Source organism: Artibeus jamaicensis, unplaced genomic scaffold, assembly GCF_021234435.1.
Source record: "Artibeus jamaicensis isolate MK-2021 breed Jamaican fruit bat unplaced genomic scaffold, CSHL_Jam_final contig_490, whole genome shotgun sequence".
NCBI lineage: Eukaryota > Metazoa > Chordata > Mammalia > Chiroptera > Phyllostomidae > Artibeus > Artibeus jamaicensis.
Genome location: NW_026521861.1, coordinates 15,046,991 through 15,072,443, shown reverse-complemented (window position 1 = coordinate 15,072,443; position 25,453 = coordinate 15,046,991). Strand labels below are relative to the sequence as shown.

Here is a 25,453-nt window from a genome sequence, read left to right as displayed (position 1 = left end):
CCTTGGAATTGCTAGTCCAGGGTGGTCCCCACCCACCACCTAGCCACACCAGCCTCCCGGTAATTCCCTCCCTCCCTTGGCTTGCACGAGCACTACTCTGGCCTCAGCCTCCGTGATTACACAGTATTTCTCCCTCTGCATCTATGTGTATCTCTTGGTTCTCCTCGTCTTATAGGGACTCTCGTCATACTGGATTTAGGGCCCACCCTAATGCAGTATGACTTCATGTAAACAATTAATTATGTCTGCAAAAAGCCTTATTTCCAAATAAGGTCACACTCACAGTTTCCTTATGGACATGATGTGGGAGACACTATAAAACTAAGTACGCCTGCCCAGGAGAGATTTGTAGCTCTCTTAAATGGCTTTATTTTCTTTTACTGCCCCTTTCAATTCACCAATTCCTCATTACTCAGATAAAAAGTCATGTAGAAAATAATAGGAGCCCATACGAATTAACTGTTTTGTTTCCTTCTGTTTCTGAAAAGTAGAGTTTTATCTGCTCTTAAGGAAAGGCACAACAGCAGCCACCAGGGAACCAAGCATGACAGGAGGCAGACTGTTGCAGTGTGAGTATCCGCAGCCATCTCTCTGTCCCAGGAACATGTGTTGTCACCACCCGCACTGCATCCCCTCCCCCATGTCTGCCAGTCCGCCTACGCATGATGACATACTCAGAGGTTTCAGAGTGCTGCCAAGCTGATGTCCCAATCGATGGTTCTGCCACCGTCCTTCTCCTCCGTGCCCCTCCCCCTGCCCTTCCAGCTGAGCTCCACCTTAGGCAAGGACTCGTGACCCATCCCCAGCCATAACAGCATCTCCGGCTGCCATAACAAAGTGCCACTGACCAGGCGGCTTAAACAACAGAAGTTTATTTTCTCACAACTCTGGAGACTGGAAGTCCAAGAGGAAGCTATCATCAGGGTTGATTTCTGGCGCCGCCTCCCTCCTTGGCAACTGGCTACCTTCTTGCTGTGTCCTCACATGATTGTCTGTCTGTCTGTTACACGTCATATGTGTCCTAATTTCTTCTTCTCATGAGAACACCACTCATAGGGGATTCAAGCCCACTCATATGACCTTATTTTACACTAACTACCTCTTTAAAAGCCCTATTTCTAGATGTAGACACAGTTTGAGGATTTTAACATAAGACCTCAGGGAGATGCAATTCAGCCCATAATATCAGCCAAAGATCTCATCTTCAGCCTACCTACTCTCCTCTCTTAGTCCCATCATCCCCTACCCCTTCTTGGGGACCATTCAGAAATGTGGAATCTTTTTGCAAACACAATGTGAAATATAGAAAATAACATAGAGCCCTGGCCAAGTGGCACTGTTGGTTGAGCATCGTCCCGTACACCAAAGGTCTGAGGGTTCAATTCTAAGTCACATGCCTAGGTTGCAGGTTTGATCCCTGGTTGAGGCACATAGGAGGCAATAGATTGATGCTTCTCTTACATGGGTGTCTTTCTCTCTCCCCCGCTTTCCCTTCTTTTCCGTAAGCATATCCTCAGGTGAGGAAGAAAAGAAAGAAAAAAAAGAAACAGAAAGAAAGAAAGAAAGAAAGAAAGAAAGAAAGAAAGGAAGGAAGGAAGGAAGGAAGGAAGGAAGGAAGGAAGGAAGGAAGGAAGGAAGGAAGAAAGGAAGAAAGAAAGAAAGAAAGAAAGAAAGAAAGAAAGAAAGAAAGAAAGAAAGAAAGAAAGAAAGAAAGAAAGAAAGAAAGAAAGAAAGGGAGAGAGAGAGAGAAAGAGAAAGAGAGAGAAAGAAAGAGAGAAAGAGAGAAAAAAGAAAGAGAGAAAGAGAGAAAAAAGAAAGAGAGAAAGAGGGAGGGAGGAAGAAAGAAAGAAGGAAGGAAGGAAGGAAGGAAGGAAAGAAAGAAAGAAAGAAAGAAAGAAAGAAAGAAAGAAAGAAAGAAAGAAAGAAAGAAAGAAAGAAAGGAGACTTCCACCAAGATGGAGGTGTAGGTAGAAGCACTGTGCCTTCTCACACAACCAAGTTTAAAAACAACAAAGTTTTAGCAACAAAAATGCAGCCAAACCACAGAAAATTGAACTACACGAAAGTCTGACAACAATGAACCCTTCAGCCAAACCGGTAAGAGGGGCAGAGCCAACAGCAGAGCGGGGTCAGGCAGGAAAGATCCACTGGACCTACCCGGGTGCGAGACCCAGGTGCACCAGCAGCCGTGGGCGGATTCCAGGTGTGGAGAAGTGGACGGACCCACTGAGGGCGCAAGGCATTGGACCCACTGAGGGCTGATCGCGGTCACACATTCGCACGCAGATAAACAGATGAAGGAGCGAGCAGTGAGACGGCCCGCTCGGGCCCCAGCAGCGGGAAGCAGCAGAGGGAATCGCCATTGTCCCTCTCTGACCCTGCCCCCACATAGAGCATCACAACCCAGCAACTAGGTTGCCCGCCCTGGTGAACAACTAAGGCTCCGCCTCTCATACCTAACAGGCATGAACAGATCAAAACCTGGCTCAAGAACAACTCAGAGCCCCAGAGCCAATAAACCTAAGTGATGAAAAAATAGCCAAACTTTCAGATGCACAGTTCAAAACACTGGTGATCAGGATGCTCACAGAACTGGTTGATTTTAGTCACAAATTAGAGGAACATATGGAAGCTAAACTAATTGAAATGAAGGGAAATACACAGGAAACCAATAGTAATAGAAAGGAAACTGGGACTCAAATCAAAGGAGTGGACCAGAAGGAGAAAAAAATGACCAAACAGAAAAGGATGAAGAAACAAGAATTCAAAAAAAGGAGGAGAGACTTAGGAACCTTCAGGACATCTTTAAAAGTTCCAACATCCGAATTATAGGGGTACCAGAAGGGGAAGAGGAACAGCCAGCCACCAGTGGAAAACTTATTTGAACAAGTAATAAAGGAGAACTTCCCCATTCTGGCAAAGGAAATAGACTTCCAGGAAATCCAGGAAGCTCAGAGAGTCCCAAAGAAGTTGGACCCAAGAAGGAACACATCGAGGCACATCATCATTACATTAGCCAAGATTAAAATGAAGGAGAGAATCCTAGAAGCAGCAAGAGATAAGGGGACAGTCCCCTACAAAGGAGTTCCCATCAGACTGTCAGCAGATTTCTCAAAAGAGACCTTACAGGCAAGAAGGGGCTGGAAAGAAGTATTCCAAGTCATGAAATCCAAACACCTACAACCAAGATTGCTCTACCCAGCAAAGCTTTCATTTAGAATGGAAGGGCAGATCAAGTGCTTCTCAGGTAAGATCAAATTCAAGGAGTTCATCATCACCAAGCCCTTATTATACGAAATGTTAAAGGGACTTACCTAAGAAAAAGAAGATAAAAAAGATGAACAGTGAAAGGCCAGCAAACTCGCAGTTATTAACAACCACACCTAAAACAAAAGCAAACTAAGAGGACAGCTAAATCAGGAGCAGAACCATAGAAATAAAGATCACATGGAGGGTTAGCAACAGGGGCGTGGGAGAAGGAGAAGGGGGGAGAAGGTACAGAAAATAAGTAGTATAAATGGTAGGTAGAAAATAGATGGGGGGAGGGCAAAAATAGTATGGGAAATATAGAATCTAAAGAACTTGAGACACGTGGTCATAAACTGAAGGGGGGAATGGTGGGGGAGGGGTGTGCAGGGTGGAGGGGAATGAAGGGGGAATAGAACAACTGTAATGGCATAATTAAAAAATATATTTAAAAAATAAAAAATAAATAAATAATTAAAAAAGAGAAAGAAAATACAAACTGGATACTTGCAATAATCCACCCGTAACTGATATACTCTGCAAAATTCTTGGATAAATGAGAGTACCTCTTAAAATGATCATTTCAAACATTTGGCAAGTATTTTGTTAGCTGAGAAAATGGAAAAAACAGAGTCAAGAAATTTCGTTCCATTATTAATCTAATCTAAAACAGCAGGTGCGAGGTACACTGTGTGCTAAAAATAACACCAACAGTCTAAATGAGCAAGACAACAGAATAATCACAGGTTTCTAAAAACAATCATAAAAACCTCAATCATAACCAACATCCAATGTGAAAAAGTGTCTTCTTCTTAAAGCACAGGAAAAAAAGGAAAAAAGTCTAAGTATAAGAGACAGCATGAGAGCCACGAGGCTGTGCTTATAGAAATACAAAACCGAATAGCTATTCATATTTTTCTTTAGGGCTTAAGAGGAAAAGGAACGCTGGGAGTGCTCTAGGGGAGAGTTAACACTGAAGCCAGAAAGGAGCATGAAAAACTATCCCTAGCACCAGGACAGAGGATTCCTCGTTCGACAGGCAGAACAGAACCTTCTTTGGAGTTAGAAAATTTGAGACCAGAGAGCTTATCACTAATGATGTAATTAAGTGATGGGTCCTTTTTCAGGTCACCAGTTCATGTTAGTTCCAAGTTCTATGTGACTCACTGTAGTAGTGAGAGAAGCCAAAACAAAACAAAGCAAGAAAATCCATGAGGTCCACAGAGTTTATATCAACATCACATTGTTAAAAAAAAAAAAAACCCACAGTGCTAGGGATACATCTATAATCTGATAAGTAAAGGAATATAGTCAACCAAAATGTCCTACTCTGCTACAAGTCTGTGAATGGATTGAAATAAACAGCTGAGTTCCTGGTACTGGAAAAATATCACCTTTGCTCAGGTGTGGACTCACCAATGATATCAGAACAAGAATTATTGTTGTCAGGTACCAAGGAGAAGATGTCTTAAGGAAAAAGATATGAATAACAAGTTCTGGGGAAGGGAAAGTCAGTGTAAAAAAAAACCAGCTGGGTGGGTGAGGCTGGGGGGAGAAAAGGAGGCAAAGGAAGATGATACTGCATCTAATTTTCCACAGCAGTCTCTACAGAGCTCAAAATACTTGTAAGACATGCTTTTATTCTGAGGTAGCAGGAAGTTAGCGCCCACAGCCCTTACAGACGATTTCCAGGGTGCCTGGGTTTTCCCGGCAGGATCTCCAGCCCCAATTGAGCAGCACAGAAGATGGCTTACAGGAAGAGCATCTCTCTTTTTCCTAGGAGCTTACAAACTCATCACCAGAAAGGTTCCCCAATCCAAATATGTACTATTGTAATATAAAGCTACTGTATATTAATAATTATAGTAAAATTTGTATTAGAAATCTCAAAGCTGCCAAGAGAAAGAAGTAGTCCTGTTTTACAGAATAAAGAAGAAAAGGGACAAAGAAATGTGGCCATTTGGTCAGCAGCATGTTAGTTTCCTCGGGCTGCTTGCCGAGGTGAATTACACCATGCTGGGTGGTTAAAACAGCAGCAGTTCATTCTCTCACAGTCTGAAGGCTAGAGGTCCAAAACCAAGGTGTTGACAAGGCCATGTTGCCTCCGAAGGCTCTAGGGACCATCCTTCCTTGCCTCTTCCCCAGCTCCTGGTGGTTGCTGGGGATGCTTGGCATTCTTGGCTTGCAGAAACATCACTAATTTCTGCCTCCCTTGTTACATGGTGTTCTCCCTCTGCATCTGTATCTAAATTTTCTTCCTCTTACAAAGACACCAGCTGTGGGATTGGGACTCTGGTGTGACCTCATCTTAACTTGATTACATCTGGAAAGACCCTGTTTCCGTCCAGGTCATATTGACAGCTACTGGGGGTTAGGACCTGAACATGTCTTTTGAGGGGATTTAATTCAACCCACAACAATCAGTTTGAGAACAGGCTAATTGCTTCCTAGGGGTAGAGATGTCAAAACCATCAAGGGCCATGTCTCTACAGGCAAACAGGGAGACACCACCACACGTACTGGTGAAATAGCCCAGAATCTTTTTCTAAATAAGCTCTCCAGGAGTTTTCCCCATATCTAATATTCATGATGCTATCACTTGAAACTTATTCCATGGAATCTATCTATTAGAATCTTATGTGACTTTTCCATTACAAAATTTTGGTATTCCCATCTGCAAAGCTGGTAACAGTGTTTTTCAGAGGAAACTTCTTCCAAAATGCGATGATCTGCTATAAATGATTCTTCTTTATAAAGAAAGGAGAAGAATACCCAGAGACGGAAATACCTACAAGAGCAATAATTAACATTTTTGAGTTCCCATTCTGCATAAGACTCTGTGGTAGGCACTCTGTGGTCAGTCTACTTAGTGTATGTGCACAACTGTCCCCATGTAGGGATGTGGGAGACGAGAGGCAGCAACGCAAGAACAGCCAAGGTCTCCTAGGCCCTAAGAGGGTAGAACGGTAAGCTACAGATGGCAGGACCCTGCTTCTGACCCAAGAGCAAGACAACTAGAGCTAGAGAGAAGGAGACAGACAGGATGGGGAGGGAGAGGCCTGGAAGAGAACCTCCCCTCTGTACCAAGCAATGGTTTGCTTCGGGACTGCCCTTTCTGTGCGTGCCATGTGGCCTCCGAGCAATTGACTGAATCAGAATAAGCCACTCACATCACCACTGATGTGCTGGGGCCCATTGCCACGTGAGTCAGGTGGCCAGGAGCTAGGCACTGTCCTCCTTATCTGTAGAGTGCTCTGTTGGGGGGCTGACGGAAATCATGAAACACAGTCATTCTTTCTGGGTCTGGGGAAGGACCAATGAAAGCGAATGATTCATTCATGAGTGACCCCACATTGTCTCATGATATGTTACAATGTTCTTTGTCCACTTTCTCCTTAAAAAGCATTTATTTACTCAGTAATGACTATGGACTAGCTTGAACAGAATGACAGCTCAAAGTAACTGCTAGAGGTCAGCTGGGTTTTTCCTCCACAGTTGCTAAGTCCTACAGAGGCAAGTCACAGTCACAGTTGTTCCTGAAGATTTCACCTTCATGCAAGAGAAATATAAATAACCAGATCTCCTCTTTCTCTTCAGCTTAAAAATAAAACTTCATATGAGTTAGTTATGTAATTCCAAAAAAAATGTAACCTTCTATTTCCTCATTTTCACCTTTTTTTATGTTACTTCACTTTCTGCTGTTTTGAATTATTTTATATTGCCTTCTCCATATTTGGGCTAGAAAGTTTAAGGAATTTGTTCTAAGTGATGCAGTTAATTTGTGAGAAGACCCAACATGAGATCCCACGTGTCTTGATTACCTAGACCCAGAACTGATTCCTTCTTCGTATCTATGTCTACGTTCATATAAATATTTTTAGATCCGCGCCAAGCCTGCTGATCTCTCGTGCTGTGTAATAGTGTCAAATCATAGGCTTGGGATCATCAAGTGCAGATTTAGAAAAGTTACTCTGGTACTTAAAATTTTTGAGGAGTCATTCCTGGGTAAAAGATATCATAAAAGTTTCAGAAATGTGGCATTCCTAATATTTAACTTTATAAAAGAGAGAGAGAATAAGGAAAAGAAGAAAAAGTGGAAATTTTAATACAGTATTACCAATAGTAAAAGTGTTAAGAAAAAGGAAGTGAAATTATACACTCAAAAATGCACTCACAGTTTACTCATACATTTCCCTTGTGAGCACAATCTAATAATAACCAACATTTAGGTCATAGGTCAAACAAGTAACTATGATCAACAGAGGGAAGGCAATGTTTTCCATAAACTAGAATGAGACCGAATTGTATTCAGTGGTGTATCCCCACAGTCCTCATAGTTCATTGTTCATAGTTCAATTAGATCACTTAGGGGCGTCATTAGTGCTCAATGCACTTTGCCTAATAAATGCTGATTGAAATAGATATGTGGTCTACAGAAAGTTAAATTACAAGATTGCCTTGAGTCTGGAGTCAGGATTCTTTTAATGCCAGCACCTTGTAATTCTAATTTTAAAAACCAGCACAAAAATATTCCCAGTTAGAAATAGAGTCCTCAGTTTTCAGCTCCCTCCACAGCTAGATGTTGAGACACATGTGTAGAACGGATTTGATTTGAATTCCCTGGTTACAAGGAAGAGCACCCACCTTGAGCTAGCTTAAGCAAAACAGAAAATGTATCACATGACATGCTTGGGTCTCACGGAACCCAGTGTTTCATGGGACTCACGAAATATTCCATGTGCTCCTCTCTATTTTCCCAGCCTCCCCTGCAGTTCATTTGGGGCCATGTGACTGGATCTAGCCAATGAACCTCAACGTATATTGCTTCAGGGCTGAGGCATTTATGAATGATTCTCCCTCCTTGAAGACACTATGCTAAATGAAACAAGTCAGTTACAAAAAGACAAATACTGTATGATTCTGCTTAGATGAAGTACTTAGACTAGGCAAACTGAGAGACAGAAAGCAGAATAGTGGCTGCCCGGCGTGGGAGGGGAGGGGAGAATGAGAAGTTAGTGTAAATTGAAGGGGAATAGAGTTTCACTTTCGGAAGATGAAAGAAGTTCCGGAGATGGTGGTGATGATGGTTGCGCAGGACTGTGAATGCCACCGAGCTGCACACTTAAAAATGGTTAAGATGATGAACTTTATGTTGTAAATATTTACCATAATAAAAAAACAAAATTAAAAAAGCAAGGTAGAGAAATTTTGTATAGTACTGAATAAGGAGAGAGAAGAATCTATGCACACAATTGCATATATATATATATTTTTTAATCCTCGCCTGAAGATAGGCTTATTGATTTTTGAGAGGAAGGGAGAAAGAAACACCAGTCAGTTCCCTCCCATACGTGCCCCAAACAAGGATCAAACCTGCAACCTTTTGGTGTAGATGATGCTGCTCCAGCCAACTGAGTCAGCCAGCCAGGGCATAATGGCTTATATTTTTTAAAGAAAAAAAAACTTTTATAATTAACTTTAGCAGAAGGAAGGGAAGAGTAGAGGGGACAATGCTATAAACTAGATTTATCTAAACATATTTTGCTTTGTAGATTGGATTTTGAAACTCTGTAGATATTTCACATAATAATAAAATGAACAATCCTTTAAGAAAAAGGTGGCTGTACCTGCTCCATCTCTGTCTTCTCCTCCTCCAGGAACCTTGCAGGCCACGTATTCCAAACAATGTAGGTACAAGAGAGACGGGCTGCTTGACCACTAAGGACTTCATGACAGGGAAGACTTCTAGCCTCCGGAACTGTGGGAGAAGCAACTTCTGTTGGGTTAAGCCACTCAGTTACTGGTGGTAATTTGCTATGGTGGCCACGGGAAACTAGTACAGTGTTTTTCCAGGCACCTGGGATCCAGGTTACTTCCAGCTTCCTTTCCACCATCCCTAGGAGGTGGCCCTCAACTTCATGGCCCAAGATGGATCTTCGGTCTTCATATCCCCCGTGCATTAGGGTGGGAAGGAAAGAAAAAGGAGATCCACCTCCTTTTAAGGACATTCCTCATAGTAGCGCCTGCCATTTCCATCCCACAGCCAAACCTAGCTACAAAGGCAGCGGGGAAATAATCTACACCTTGTGTGTCCAAAGGCTCAGCTAAAACTTAGGTTTCTATTACCAGGGAGGGGAAATAGACATTGGGAGACAATGAACAGTCTCTATCCCTAGGAGGAAATTATTTCTGAAGTGTTTTTTAACATTCTAGCATCTCTTTATTCTATATTTATGCTGGCACCCTGACTTCCAGCCTCTAGAACTGTGAAGAACAAATTTTTATTGACTCTAAGCTCTCCGGTCTGTGGTATTTTGTTATAGCAGCTTGAATGGATTGAGACAGAACTCAGAAATGAAAAGCAAACATACTTAGCCACAAAATACTAGGGACATTCTCATTAAGACACAGGACAAAGACATCTGTTATTCCTGATATTATTTAGCATTTTTCTGGAGGTTCTAGATAATGCAATAACATAATATAGAAATACCTCAGAGAAACTGTGGGTTCAGTTCCAGACCACCATAATAAAGAGAATTTCTCAATAATGCGAGTCATAATCTTTTTGCTGATGCAGGGTCTTGCCTTCTATCTGTAAAAAAGTGCAATAAAGTGAAGCTCAATAAAACAAGGTCTGTCTGTTAAAAAAAAGAATAAGAGGCATGACAATTAGAAGAGAAGACAAAAATCATCACTATTTACATATGTGATCGCCCACCTCTTGCTCCATTACAGACACAATTGGTTAGGAAACTGTGTCAAGTTGCCATAACAGATATCAAAGACTGGCGGTCTAAGCAACAGGAATTTATTTTCTCGTGGTTCTGGAGACTGGAAGTCCAAATTCAAGGTGTCAAGCAGGTTTGGATTCTTCTAAGGCCTCTCTTCTTGGCTTGGAGATGGCTGCCTTCTCTCTGTGTCCCCTACGTGGCCTTTTCTCTGAGTGAGCACACCCCTGGCATCTCTTCCTCTTCTTCCCAGGATAGGGCTTCACTTTTATGAGCTCATTTAAGCTTAACTACCTCTTTGAAGGCCTTATGCCCAGATATAGTTACATTGGGGATTAGGACTTCAACGTCTGCATTTTGGGGATCCAGCTCAGTCCGTAACTGGCCATAATAGGGCTTCTTGATAGCTTTCCAGCTGAACTGATCTAGAGAGGGAAGAGAAATAGGAAGGGCGAGAGACAGAGAACCACAGTGAGCAAACATGCAAACTCTGCGTCTCCCCAGCTTCTTCACTTCCTGGAGAGAAGCATGATGGGGAGAAAGGGAACAGTCATGTGACCCTAACAGAGGTTCTCAAGCCTGGATGCTCATTGGAATAACCTGGGAGCCTTACAGAGTTGTCAGTGCCTGGGCCCCAGCCACAGAGATTTTGAGTTAATTGGTCTGGGGAAAGTCTGGGATGGTGTATTTTTTTTAAATTGAGATACACTTCAGATACCATAAAACGTACTTTTTTAAAGTGTACAATTTAGTGGTTTTAGTATAGTCACAAAGTTGCACAACTATCACATCTAATTCCAGAACATTTTCATCATCCCCCAAAAAACCCTCAGACCCGCTGGCAGTCACTCCCCATTCCTCCTAATTCCTAGCCCCTGGCAACCACCAGTCAACTTGGGATTTGTCTATGCTGAACATTTCACATAAATAAAATCATACAGGGCGTGGCCTTTTGTGTCCGGCTTCTCTCACGGGCTTTTGTATTGTTTCTAAACCTCTCTGGGTGTGCAGCCAGGTTTAAGAACTGCTGTGCTAGCAGAGGTCCTTTCATGAAAACAAGAGAACTTCCAGAGGAATTCCTCTGAGCCTCACGTGGGGTCATTCCACCACAAAAAATAAAAAAATAAAAAGTTCCCAGCAGCTCCAGCAGGAAAAGCTGATAAAGACCTGTGATGGGCCCCAACTGGGTCACATGCTCCCCCCTGGCCAATCACAGTGGCCAGGGAATAACTGCAAGATTACTTCTTCAGACTTTAGCCAAAGGAAAATAAGGGAGTTACCAATAGATTTTAAGTAGGGTGTGTGTGGGGGGGACATAATTAGATGTAGAGACACTTGTCTAGAAAGTTTAAACTGAAAAGGAAAATCATTTCTGTGTTGAAGCTCTAATCCCCAATGTGATGGTATTGGGAGGTGGGGCCTTGGAGAGATCATTAAGTTAAGGTCGTGAGGCTGGGAGCCCATGATGGAGTTAGTGCCCTTGGAAGAAGGGGAAGAGAGATCACTGCTCTCTGTCCACCATTTGAAGACACAGCAAGAAGGCAATTGTCTGCGAGCCAGGATAAGGGCTCTCATAGAAGCAGTCATGTTGGCACCCTGGTCTTGGACCTCCCAGGCTCCAGAACTGTGAGAAGTAAACTTCTAAAATACCGCCCAGTCTATGGTATTTTGTCTTGGCAGCCCACCCCGACGAACACGTTCTCAAAGTCCAGTTACCCTGCACAGGAGCCTGAGTGAAGATCTAGTTAAATGACACCATGGGCTCGCCAACCAACAAAAGCCAGATTGTGGTGAACTCTGCAGAACAGATGATGTGTTTTGTTTTTACTTTCAGTAAATTAATATGCAAGGAAAATCAAGAGATAGGAGGAGAACCAGTGAATTACAAGATATTTAAAGACATAGCAGCCAGTTGCCATGTATGGATCTTATTTAGATCCTAAATTCTAAAAACTCATGACATCTATGAGGAAATTAGAAATCTAGAAAATAGATATTTAATAATATTAAAAATATTTTTAGTTCTTTTTAGGTGTAATATTTTACAAATCTTTTAGACATCCATACTAAAATATTTGTGAATGAAATGATAGACTATGTGTTATTTGCTTCAATGTGTTATGTGATGACTTATAGACTGGAATAGGGGTGAAGCAGGCCTGGCCCGGGTTGATGGTTGTTGGTTCTGGAAGTATGAGAACACCAGCAAATTGTAACAGTCTGTCTTCTTTAATGCATCTACAAAAGTGTGCATAAAAAAGTTTAAAAGTAACACAAATTTATATTTATAGCAAAGCAGTCCTGCCTCCACTTTATAGTGGTTTGAGTCTCTGCAAATGTGTTAAAGTACTGAAACTACATTTCTTCTAAAGAGGAGGAGGAAAAGGGACACCCTGGGTTGGGGGGTAGGTGGAAACCTGCAGGTGAAAAGCCCAATTAGGGGGCTGTTTGAATGAGCCCAGGGATGATGATGATGATGGCAGGAGGGAAAAAGAACAGAGAAAGAGATACTTAGAAAGTGAAACGCTGGGTATTTGGGATATAAAGGAATTCTTGTCAATTCTTCCATATTTGGTGTCTGGTTGGGTGTGGGGAGTGACAGAGAGATGGCCCTTGAGTATGAGGCCCAGTTTCTGGGTTGGGGCAGAGGGTGGCACCATTTGCTGAAGTAGAAAATATCAGAAGAGGAGAAAGTTCGAGGGGGAAAATGGTAAGTTCGAATGTTCACACAGTGACTTGGAGGGGCCCATGGGACACCCGGGTGGAGCTGTGCAGTTGATTAAGAGGCCTGGAAGGAGGTCCGGGCGATCAATCGCTCTGGAACCTGTTAGCATAGAGCAGGCAATTGGGGACACGGGGAACAATGAGCGCGCAGAGGGACTAGGAAGAAAGAAAGAACTTGGAGAAGGAAGGAAAATCCGGACCCAGAAGAAGGCCAACTTTAAAAGGAGAGGTGGAGAAAGAGGAGCCCACAAAACAGCCGGGAAGAAACAAAAAAGCAGGAGAATTAAGGAGTGTACATTTTGTGGACTATAAGAAAAGAAACAGGGAAAGAGAAATAAGTAGATGAAGAAAAGAACTTCCTACAGGTGTGAACAAGCTGAGCTGCTCTTTAGTTATACATGTGGCTGGTTACCGATGATTCTAAAGAACGTCCGCAATCACCTGTCCTTGTGGTCAGGATGTCTGCCGTCCTGTTAGCTTCATAAACAGTTGTCTGTAGGACATGTTGCTTTGGGCTGGGGCAAAGGCTATTTTCCCCAGTCAAATATTCCAAAGGTTCAAAGAGCAAGATGTGCAAACAGGTCCCTTGCAGCGGCTGCTCTGGCTCTATTTGATTTTATTTTTTATAATAATTTTTTATTTTTCAGTTAGTTGACATACCATACTACATCAGTTTCAACTGTACACCCCGACAAATCTAGTACCCATCTGACACCATGCATGATTATTACAATATTATTGCTTTGGCTCGATTTTAAAACGGCTCCACGTATAGCCCTGTTGGTTAGTGTCATCCCCAAAGGCCAAGGTTGTGGGTTTGATAACCCGTCAGGGCACATCCAAGAATCAACCAATGGATGCATCAGTAAGTGGAACAACAAATCAGTGTTTCCCTCTCTCTCTCTCACAATCTCTCCCCCTCTCTCTAAAAATCAATAAAAAAATTAAAATGCCTCCACTTATGTCAATTTTTCACATCTGTTGATCTATTTTTATTTCTATCAATTTTCTTATCTATTTTGAAGCTCTGTTATTTATTAGGTACTAGACATCATGTATGAAATACAGATATAATTTGAGGTTCTAGGTGATGGTAAGATTTATTTTAGATTCTGGCAGGGAGTTAGGGTCTGGAACAGATACCCTTAATTTCCATTATTAGAAGGAAATTCTAATCAGATGGTGAATCAGATTATTTCTGATACACATGTCTCCCAATTTTAGAAAACGGGGATGCGGCATTCATTCATGGAGCAAAAGAGTGAATGAATTCACGGCTGCGTTCCTTTCTTTGGACCAGCAATGCATCCTGTATTTGCTCCCTTTATTTGGTTTTCAAATAAGACCTCAGTGTCTGTTAGTGCATCACTTGTCTAACATGAAATAAGAAATAGTAAAAGAAGTAATAAGAAGTAATTCACTCTGAAATGGATCCTGCAACTCACAGGAATGACTTCCTGAGAAAACAAGAAAAGGTTTCTTGGGGCTGGGGGTAAAAATGGAAGGCACAGTCAGGAGTCGCCCCCTTTTGGTCAATAAGGTGAAATTTCTCCTCTCAGATTTTATTTTACTGTATTTATTTATTTTAAATATGGAACTCTTCACGAATGTGCGCGTCATCCTTGCACAGGGGCCACGCTAACCTCCAATGCATCGTTCCAATTTCAGTACAGTGTAGGGGCTGCCGAAGCCAGCACTTGTCTGCGATTTAATGGTTTGTGGGACTGAGCCCTCTATTAACAACTGATCGAACGCAGAATTTCACAAAACCAGGGGCAAGCCCTTTGCTAAAACACATAGTGAGTTACCCGTGCTGCTGTGGCGAAGGGCGAGGATCTTCCTGCTGCTGCAGGATTGCAAGGTCAGAGGCCACCAAGGCTGAAGACTGCCAGCCTTCACCTTATCCTCATAAATCGGTCCCCCTGGAGATTTCAGACCTGCCGCTAGCTTTGGTGAACCATTAGCTGCAAAGAAATATTTCAAATTTAACTTTCCAATGTATCATAAAAATATCGCATTTGTCCAAAATCAACCATTTCGGCCATACATTTCCTCCCTCCCTCCCTTCCTTTCTACCTTCCTTCTTTTCTTTCTCCTTACATCCCTCCCTGCCTGCCTGCTTCCCTCCCTCCCCCTCCTCCTTCTCTCTCTTTCCTGTCAAAGAAACTTTATCCTTAAAACTGTTCATGAAATAATTATGGAATGTCTCTTTATTTTTAAACTGTGTATTCTCTGATATTGTGATATTTAGGGTGAAATATAATGAACACAATAGAAGAATTACCATATTTTTACCATTTTTTGTTCCTAAGGGTTTAAAATGTATTAGAGATAAGGATCTTTTAGTCTGAAAGAACTTTACCATCCCGTAATTCATCATAATTATCTTTAAATTTTTTCAATATAAGCAGTCACCTATGGAGAGGAATTTTTACATTATTCCAGCTGCTTCTAGGTCTGAGGGTAGACTCAGAGTCATTTTAGGATTTTCATTATTCTTGGAGTGGATTCTTTTAGTTTCGAACCCCCAGGGCAAGCAGGCACTCGTTGCCCTGAGTGGAACGTGGCAAAACCCTTTTTTAAGGGGTTGATGAAGGCTGCCCCTCCCTTAATACCTGTTGACGTAAACCCAGTGTGGTTGCCTAGGAGAAAGAGTGTAAACTTGTCTGACGGTGAAGGAGCTTCGTGGAGCCAAAGTTTCTAGGTCCCTCTTTCTGTTTGAGTTTCAAAGGCAGGAATACCTTTTGGGTTAAATGAAGGATCTTTTGACAGAAAAGAAAACCAAAGTCTCTGAGGAACAATTCTGTGAAAGAAATCTGAACCGGAGGCCAGGGCTGGGAGGGTGGAGAGGCGGTCGGGAGGGGTCAAGGGCTTGGTGAAGATTCAAGGAGGACATACCTGGAGGCTCCAGGGTGACAATGCCCACAGGTGACAATTAGTAGACTCTATTCGGCTATGCTCTGTTGAAGGTGGCTAGGGCTCCTGTTCAGGTGAAAGTGTTCAGGAGAGTCTTGTTACAGTGATCAGCACCTTCTCCTTATCACACCTGGAAGGGAGTGTCAAAGGTCAAAGTGGAGGGCTTCTCAGGGCGCCTCCTGGCTTTGACACTTGACAAAGGCCATGGATTTGCAGGCGCCTCTGTTAGCAGTCTGTATTTTGCGCATGCTCTCACTCTAGCCCTCTCAGCAGCCATATTCTTTATGCTAAGTAAATTGTTTATCTGTTTGTACTAATAGGGGTGTGAGTTTGCAATCCAACAACCTAGACAAGTCTTTGTTCATCAGTCCTGGGTCTCAGGCCTGGGCTGAGCCTTCATGGGGATCACGTGCTGTTTTCTGAACAGGGTGTGGCTGAGGAGGAAGCTCTGGACCCAACTGCTGGACACATTGGCATGATCCAAGATAGCTTTGAACTGAGAGTGTGGAGGGCACCCCGGTGGTAACCTTAGGGATCCAGGCCAGGCCTTTGCAAAAAGACCAAGTGTCCACCTACCTGGGAAAGGCCATGATCAACAGCCTCATGTTCACAGTCAACACTGAGGGTGGCTGGAAGCACTGGGGAACAGACCATATCTCCTGTTCTCTCTGCCAACGCCTGCAGTGGAATCAACCCCCAGGAACCCAAGTGAGTGCACCCCTGAGGTTCCCGGACATTTCAGGGAGGAAAGGTGATGCCTTCCAATGGAGACTCGGGACTTCTTGTTCATAGGGGCAGGCGGGTGCTCCAAGAAACTAACTGGAAAAATTAGAGACCTGACTTTGTGTGGGCCCCTAACTATGTGGTTGAAGCAGGTCAAACTAAGTACAAGGTCTCCAAGTTTGTTGCATCGATAGTCTCCCAAATCAATGCCATTGTCTTTCTGTGGCCTGTTGCCCTCTTTGTGCATATGGTCCTGGGGTGAAGCTGGTACCATCCTCAAGTTCTCTGTCTCCAGGGCACCATGTTCAGACCTCGTCTCTTCTTCAGATGCTCTGCTGAAGGATGAGCATTTTGTAGCCACGTTTTCAATCACATTACTCAGCTTCCTCACCCTGGCTCCTGCTGATTGGACCAAGGGTGAGAAACTGGCCCAAGGCAGACAATCCATGAGCTAGTCAGTGAACTGTACCACCTGGCACTAAGAGATGCACTTCAGCGAAATTGGTGGTCTTAAACATTTTAACCAAGATATACGGAGAATGATCTGGCTGGTGTAGCTCAGTGGATTGAGTGTGGGCCTGCGAACCAGAGTATCGCAGTTTGATTCCCAGTCAGGGCACATGCCTGGGTTGCAGGCCAGTTCCCAGGAGGGGACGCATGAGAGGCAACCACACATTGATATTTCTCTTCCTCTCTCTTTCCCTTCCCCTCTGAAGAAAAATAAATAAAATCTAAAAAACAAAAAAGATATGTAGAGAATGAGATATGGAGAAACTGTAATCTTCCTATCCTACTGGTAGAAATGTGAATGGGTGCCCTGGCTGGTGTGACTCAGTGGATTGAGGACCGGCCTGTGAACCAAAAGGTCTCTGGTTCCATTCCCAGTCAGGGCACGTGCTTGGGTTGCAGGCCAGGTTCCTAGTTGGGGTCAGTGTATATCTAGCACATTGATGCTTCTCACCCTCTTTCTCTGTCCCCTCCCATCTCTCTAAAGCTAAATAAATAACATATTTTTAAAAATATAAAAATTATTAAATTATATGCTTTAAATCAATCAATTGTATGGTATGTGAATTATATCTCAGTAAGGCTCAGTAAGGCTGAAGTTTGTTTAAAAAGGTATGCGGAGAATGGAACCGTGGAAGAGGAAGCTAAAAGGTTCAGATGAGACCACATGTAAAGAGAGACCACACGGCCATGGAGAGCCTGTGGAAACCAAAGCTGGGAGCATACAGAGGTTGTGTCATTTTACTGGCACCAGCGCAGTGGCCGCCCTCTCCGAAGACCCTTCTACGACTTCCCAGACTCTGCCCCACGGAGCTGTAAGCCAGAAGAAGCCCATCCTGTCTCCCAGGATGCACGAGATCAGCTCCACCCGCCTTCTGACTTGCGAGTTCATGCCACTGTTTACTCCCACATTGCGGTGATCCTTGGAAGGAAACAGTTCCAAGACGCTGTAGCTCACAGAGAACCACATTATAGATGTTTCCAGAGCTTGTCCACTGTGATTTTCCATGTGACTGATTCCCGACTTAGGCCTTTTGCTGGAGGTTTGTCTGTTCCGTCACACCCTTCTAGTCTCACTGGGAGAGCGACGTGCAGTTGCGTGTGGTTTTGTGAGGCTGAGCATGCACACCTTTGAGGCTGCAGGTTGTGAGCTGGCCCTCGTGTCTGTTCTGTCTAGCACGGCACCCACCACCTAGGACTGGGTTGATTTGTTTCATTTAGAAATGTATAAAGGGGTATCCTTTTTGTATCTTGGTTTGGAATTGGACTGTTCCTCTTAATCAATACCCTTCCACATACATAATGTCGAGGGACCGTGACGGGTGACTGCCATGGTTAGGGACTAACTGCCAGGGCATTCAGGGCCAGTGTGCTCCTACAGCCCCCACTTCTATGTTCCTTTGTGTTTACCAGTGGTAGGTTCCAGCTCCCAGCGCCACGCTGCTTACGGTTCTCCCTTTGCTGAGGTCATTCTCCCTGGAATGGCCAGAGATTGCCAACTCGAGTGCTTCCCTGGTGGCATCACCTGCCCCGATTCCTACGTCCTCGGTACCCGTGGGAGAGAAGAACAGAGCAAGTGCGGGAAGTGCCGGCAGTTAGTCCAAGAGTAGACCCCGGGTCCCTCTGGGTCCGCGCTGCCCTTCAGCTCTGCTCCCTAAAGGCCTGGCCTGGGTGTTTCCTGGGTTCCAGGACTCAAAGGTCTTTGCATTATACCTGTTGCTTGAGATTCTCTTTGGGGGGATTATGTCTCTGTGTTCCCTGTTCTTTGCAACTGTAAAATCCCTGCCTAGAATGCGCTGTGTAAAGATGTCACCCAGATGTGAGCAGGAGGTAGCAGAGATGGGTAGGGACCTTGGGGAGAGAACTGAGCCATGTGCCATTACCCCTCCCCAGCCTCTGCCCTGGTGCCGCCTTGAGGCTGGAAAGCAGGAGCAACCACAGACCTATTTCTCGGCCCTTTTCTCCTTGCCGTCAGGAGGCATGAGGGAAGATGGGTAGAGACAGCGCTCCAGTGGGGCAAGCTGCCTTCGGGATTAAATGTGTTACGTGGTGTAGAATTAGGTACATTTATTCTCACTGTTTAACTGAGGGAGAAACCGAGGCTCAAACAGGTTAAGAGCCTGCCTGAGCTCACAGTGAGGTATCGAGTGAGGAAGCTGGGATGGGAGCTCAGCCTGAGACCGCTGCCCTTGCAATGCCTGTGGACGGTGCCGGCCAGTGAAAGAGAAGGGACTTGACTGTGAGTCTACACCAGGGGACCTGGAGGCAGCCCGCTGACATGCTCAGCACAGGGCAGCTTGACGGTAGACCTGCTCTGAACTAGACACGACAGGTGCTGCTGGCAGCCTTTGGGTGAGAGGGTGAAAGATGGGTGGGATGGGGCGGGAGAAGAGAAAAGGGCTTCAGCAAGACGGGGAGAATGGGGGCAGGGAGCCCAGTTCCCTCTCCCTGCGGCCATTTCTCCCCTTCACATGAGGGGCAGTCATGTGAGGGCTGTCCCCGCTCCACAGGGGCAGTTGAGTTGAGGAACCCTGGGCCACAGTCACTGCTCTCTCCACCCACAGGGGCTGAGGGAAGGGCAGGAGGACTGGAGACAGATTTAATTATTCAAAGCACAGGGGTACTTGAACGTGCTTACTGGCAGCTGAGGGTCGAATCTGGCCTGCAGATGGATTTTGGGGGGCCTGCTGGGTTTTTTAAACATTTTAAAATATTTAAAAATTGAGAGATTTCCCCAAAACAGACTTCTGGTATTTTCGAAAATTGGAAAGTGTTTATAACATTGGACTTATTGACTCCACACGGCAACCACCAGCTGGGGCTGCCCCCTGCCCCCCGCTCCCCACCCCACACTGTGACAGCCGGTTCTGCCATTACTCCTCTACCTGGTGGCCTCTGTGATCACTGGAGATTACACCCATGCGAGGCTTGGGCTGCAGCAGAGCTGACTGGGTGCTGAAGGAACCCTGAGATTGGAATCCTAGGTTCCTGGAGAACATCAGGCAGTATTTGCTTTCCTGTGTGCCCTTAGGCAGCGGTGCACATCAGATGGATGTTCAGCAGAAACAGGGTCCCAGAAACACGGATCCAGAGGAGTCTGGGGTCTGGGGGGCGGAAGCCATTGACTCAGTGAGGGTGCCAACAGTATGTGTCAGCCAGGGTTCTCCAGAGAAACACATTCATGTACGTGAGCGTGTGTGTGTGTTTTTAAGAGATTTATTTTAAAGAATTGGCTCATGCAGTTGTGGGGACAGGCAAGTTAGAAATCTATAGGTCAGGCCAGCAGGCCAGAAACTCAAGCAGGAGCTGATGCTGCAGGCAGAATCTCTTCTTTGCTGAGAGACCTGTTTTGCTCCTGAGGCCTTCAACTGATTGGATGAGGCCCACCCCCGTTATCAAGGGTCATCTCCTTCATTTAAAGTCAACTGATTGTGGATGTTAACCACAGCTGCAAAATACCTCCACAGTAGCCACTAGACTAGGGTTTGATTAAATACCTGGGTACTATCCTCTAGCCAAGATGACTATACAGTGATAAGAGCCGTGGGTTGAGGAAGGGAGCCAGGGGTCCTCATGGTTTCCCAGTGGGTAGGCAGGAGGGTGAGCTGGGTAGTTGTGTTGGGACCAGCCCTGGTAGGAGCCCTGGGAGGACCCCCCCATTCCGCCCAGGACTGCGGCCCTTGGCCCACAGGAGAGGGGGGTTGCAGGGAGGAATGTGGTGGATGGGACACCAGGGGGTGACATCAGCTGGCTCCTTCCAGATATTTGGTAATAAAGTGGGTAAACCGAGAAGCAAGAACAGTTCCTTTTTGGTCTGCATTTTAATAGGCGAAGGAGAAGGAAGGAGCCAATTAGTTGGCAAAGAGGAAGTGGAAAGGAGCAAGGGAGGGGCCAAGGAAGGATTTTTCTTTGCACAAGAGGAGACCTTCTTCCTCAGCGACAGGGCTGTGGAGAATCACAGTCTCCATGTGGGCCAACCCAGGACATCAGGGCCAAGCTCTGGCTAGAGTAACAAGGACAGAAAAGGGAATGTTCTAGAAAAGTCCCCCTCTACCTGGGATACTTTTTCCAGTCCCCTCCTCACCTCCTTCAGTCTGGCTTCCAGTTGCACCTGGAACTCTGTCTGTGCTTCAGGTCTGGCGAGGACTTGTGCAGGTGACCTGTGGCCACCTCCTGCTCTCTTCCACTGAGTGCAATGGTATGATATGCTTGGCTCCTTCCTGCCCCACCCCGCTGGCTGGTCCTAGCCCCACCTGGCCCCATGCCACGTAGCACTGTGCCCAGGGAATGAAGCAGCTCTTTCTGGCCTCCACTGGTCCCTAGTGGGCAGTGCTGGACAACAGACAGCTTGAGTAGCAGGAAAGCAGGGGCACACCCAAGCACAGGCAACTGGAAGAATTTAATGTTTAATGTTTCCATAGCTACAGGGTACATAACATGGCAAATACACCCTCACACTTCTCTTGAGGCTTACTATTGTTTTTATTTTATGTAGAGGGGGAGGAACCACACTTTCTTCCACACGTAGGGCCTCCGAGGGATTAATCCAGCCCTGGCCGTGGCCCTTTTGCAGAGCTCAGGGGTGTGGAGGCACATCCCAGAAACAGGGCGCACTGCTCAGGAAGGGCACGCTGGAACACGGAGGGCGTGTGCGCCTGCCTGAGCTTTTTTCTGTGCCGCCTTGAAGTTGAAAACATGCTGGAACACGGGAAGAAAGGTATTTGCCGGAGTGACTCAGACATGTTCCAGCATTTTCCCACCGGCTCCTGCACAGCCCAAAATAACTGCAACCCTGGATTCCACCCCTTGGCATATGGTTACATTTGTATAGTGTTACAGAACAGCGGGCAAAGTGGCCACACTCACAGGGGAGCTGCAGGAATGCACAGCCCAGAATGGAGACCTTGCGGCCTGGCTGGGCCGGGAACCGAGGCAGAACACAGAGACCAAACAGGAAGAAGTGTGGACTCACCAGAATCACCCGGGCCACTGCGCGGGGCTGTGGTCAACACCCATCTCTCACAGAGGAGGATAAAAAAAAGCCCAGAAAGAGGAAAGAACTTGCCCAAACTTCTACATCTGGGGATTACAAGAAAAAGTTGCTGGGAGAACTAGCCCTGAAGTCTTGTTGGCCAATACTGATATTTGTTTTGGGATAAACACCAGTTTAGCCCAGTAATCATTAAGATCTCAGGTCAAGGGAACTCGAAGGGCCTCCCAGCTGTCCAGGGTGCCTATGTGCCCAGGGCTGGACAACACAGGAGTAAGGAGGTGTCAGAGTGGGGGCCTGCCCTGGGGGTCAGGGCAGGAAATGACTGAAATGACTAAGACCTTACACCTGGGAAACAACTGGGCCCTGGCAGACAGACCACAGGCTGGTGGGAGTTTTGGGAGTCAGGTCTGAGGAGGGCACGCCCCGAGGAGGGGAGGTTTCACAAAAAGCTGGACCAGATCTGGAAAAGGAGGCAGAGTGCGCAAGCGCAGACATCGAAGGCAGGAAGAGACCAGAGGAGAAATACGGACACGGAGGGAGAGAGGAGAGAGGTGTTCTAGAAAGCCTCGGACACCAAAGCCAGGGATCTAGGCCGCTGGCATTAAGGCTGCAAATGACTCTCAGTGTAGACGCCCTTCCTTACTAGTCCCAGATCGCTCGCTTTATCTGGGAGACAGGAGTGATCTCACAGGATTTGGACACATTATACAAAACAAACAAATACGCTGACCTAGGGAGAGTTGAGTGGTTCTTAGACAGTCCTTTCCCTCTTGGCCACCGCAGCCCAGTAGGTGCTAAAAATGGAGAGACGAAGGAACAAGGCCTTTGATGTCTCCTGGGCCTGGATTCAAATGCTGCCTCGGCTCCTGGCTCTCTGGGCGTGAGCACAGCACTTCCGGTTTCCTCTCCCAGTACCTGAGGATGTTAATAGCTAACGCTTGTTGGGTGCCAGCCACTTGTGTCCGAACTTCACTTGTCTGAATTCATTGAATTATTCTACCCCGCCCCACCCCCGCAACCACCACCAATTTTACAACCGAAGAAACCAGGAGGGAAAAGGCCATGTACCTTGTCCATTGTCCTAGAGCTGTTCCATGAAGCTGTGACTTGAACGGGGAGTTTCTGACTCAGATCTGTGTTCTAAACTGTGTTTTCACAGAGGGCATGGGGATGATTACATCGGCCAAAACCCGGACGCTGGGAGATCCTCAGTGGACATCAGCCCCCTGACGTGCACAGGCGTGAAGACCGCTGTGTTAGCAGCAGGCTTGCAGCCAGCCTGTTGCCCCCAGACGAGGTCCAGGGACCAGCAACACAGACCCTGATATCCAGGTACCATCTAATCTGGGTTAAAACTATTCTAACTACATTCAAGGGCTACCTATGATGATGTTTAGAGACGAAAATAACATCAACCTAATTCAGTAGCCACTCAAGAAGCACTAATGCTAAAGTCCGTTGAGAATCGACATCCAAGTCACAAACAGAAATGGTCACATTCTTTACCTTTGATTCATTTCACAAACAGTCCCCTGTTTACATGGTTGAGTTTCTGGAATCAGTGGCGTGTCTTTAGCAGTCAGCTTTCACAGTCCCCAACTGAGTTCGCCCCGGAATGACACTGGCAGAGTCCCACGGGAACGACTGCAACCTCTCTCAGCAAGCTAAGAGTGGCGAGTGCGCCAGCGTGCACTCCTGCACAGCTCCGCCAGTCAGGCACCGATACTAAACTCAATCCGGTCACGAGGAATCCAGCTCGGGGCTCTCTTAAGCCAGCAGGCTCCCTGAGAGTTCCAGTATCTTGGGCCCATCTTTCTCTTCCTTTTTATATTCAGGTTAACTTGGTAAGCAGTTGAGAAAAAAATCTACGAAAAATTCTGAGGCTGTGGTCCTTCCTAAGCCTTTAGAATACACCGGCACAGAGAAGGATCTCCTTCCAGCCAGTGGCTTCAAAGTGCATCTGATCCTTAACCCTGGCGGCTTCTAGGAATCTAATCTGGGAAAATAAACCTGGTTCTGAACCGGTTTGATGACTCAGAGAAGTGCCAGGTAAAGATGACTCCAAGACTCAGAGATCACGTTCCCAGCCCTCTGTGACCTGGACTCCGAGGGACTCTCTGGCCAGCTTTGGGCTGTACTGGGAACTGGTTTCCCTGTGCACGTCTGAACCATCTCTGCAACTTGGTGAGACGTGCAGACGGCCCGAGGCCAGGCGGGCAGAGACACTGACCAAGTCACACCTTGGCGGGGGCAGTCTGAAGAGGCGTAGCACACCCCCCCCAATCACTGGGGTTCTCAACCCCGAGTGTGCCCAGGACACAGTGTGATCTGAAACTGAAAACGACCAAGACTCCCCTGTCTAGATGGAGGTGGAAACACAGCTTGCCTCCTCACACAATCACAGAGAAAATTACAGCTAAACTACAGAACAACTATCACCCTGAATCATCAGAAAGTTGAGCTATACTGAAGTCCGACATCCAAGGAATTAAAGAAGTCACATCAATCCATATGGGTGGGAGGGGCAGAGACAGGGAGAGGAGGAAGGTGGTGGATAAAATCAGGAGGGATACCTCACAAGTGAGGGGTCCCAGCCCCACACCAGGCACCCCCAGCCCAGGGTTCCAGTGCCAGGAAGGTAAGTCCCCATAACTTCTGGCTGTAACAAGCAGTGGGGGATGGGGCACCAGAAGAAACTGGGATTCTCAGGCATCTCCTCTTAAAGGGCCTGCAACGGACTTAAGACTTACACAGACTCACTCCCTCTGGGCTCCAGCACCCAGGGCAGCAGCTGGAAGGGCACCAGTGGTACATGGGGAGATACTGAAGTGTATGGCATCAGGGTGAGTGCTGGGCAACAGTCTCCTCCTAAACAAAACTCCAGAGGCCAGGCAGCAACCGCTGTCCCCCTTTGAGCCCCCCCCCCACCATAGAGCCACAGAGCAGCGACACCATATCAGAGACTCCATCAAGCTGGTTCACATGGATGCCCTGCTCTGGTGATTACCTAAGGCTCCGCCCCATCCAACTTACCAGTACGCTTTTCGACATTAGGCCACACTACTAAGACAGGGAGTCAAAGAAGCTCTACCTAATACACAGAAAAACACAGGAGGCTGCCAAAATGAGGAGGCAAAAAATATGGCCCAAATGGAAGAACAAAACAAAACTCCAAAAAAAGAGAACTCCACAAAACTCTAAACAAAATGGAGATAAGCAAGCTATCAGATGCAGAGTTCAAAATCTATCAGATGCAGGGTTATTAGGGTGCTCAAGGAACTCACCGAGTACTTCAACAGCATAAAAAAGACCCAGGCAGAAATGAAGTTTACACTAACTGAAATAAAGAAAAATTTATAGGGGATCAACAGTGGAGTAGATGAAACCAAGAATCAAATCAATGATTTGGAACATAAGGAAGAAAAAAAAACCCTTCCATCAGAACAGCAAGAAGAAAAAAGAATCCAAAAAAAAGAGGCTAGGATAAAAAGCCTTCTGGACAACTTCAAAAGTACCAACATTCACATCACAGGGGTGCTGGAAGAAGGGAAAGAGCAAGAAACTGAAAACCTATTTGAAAAAAAATAATGAAGAAAAACTTCCCTAATTTGGT

At 45.7% G+C, this 25,453-nt stretch overlaps 1 non-coding gene across 1 annotated transcript; it reads right to left on the bottom strand.

Annotated features, from left to right (window-relative positions):
- Positions 1–14,286: 14,286 nt before the first annotated feature.
- On the bottom strand, positions 14,287–14,390 carry LOC119063511 (U6 spliceosomal RNA). The gene has a single exon (XR_005085199.2). It is a non-coding gene; the product is annotated as a U6 spliceosomal RNA (small nuclear RNA).
- Positions 14,391–25,453: the final 11,063 nt, after the last annotated feature.